The following is a 393-nucleotide window of genomic DNA, read 5'->3' as shown; positions in this document are numbered from 1 at the left end:
TTGTTTTTCCTTTGTAGGTTATTTTGTCAGTACTTGATCCAGCTGATTTTGTAGTCAGACCAGCATCAATGCTGGAGCCAACAACTGAATGACAGCCCAAATTTGGGACCGCCTCCTTTAGCTACTGGGAGATGGTTTCATTTTATCATCAAACATTACCACCAACCATCTACCGCTATTTTGTTTCTACTCTTTGTAAAGGGAAACAAAACAACTCAGTCACCCATGCAAGTTTAAGAGCCACAAGCAAAAGATCACGTTGAAAAACATCAGGTTTTGAAATGCCTGCATGTGTCAGAAAACGAAACAAAAAAGCGGCCACAGACTGTAGCGCTAGAAGAGAGAAAAGAGGCTTTAAAGATATCCGTGCTCTCAAGAACAAGCCAAGCAGGC

Source organism: Corvus brachyrhynchos, unplaced genomic scaffold (assembly GCF_000691975.1).
Source record: "Corvus brachyrhynchos isolate BGI_N302 unplaced genomic scaffold, ASM69197v1 scaffold33, whole genome shotgun sequence".
In the NCBI taxonomy this organism is placed as follows: Eukaryota; Metazoa; Chordata; class Aves; order Passeriformes; family Corvidae; genus Corvus; species Corvus brachyrhynchos.
Note: the sequence above shows the minus strand (reverse complement) of the source record.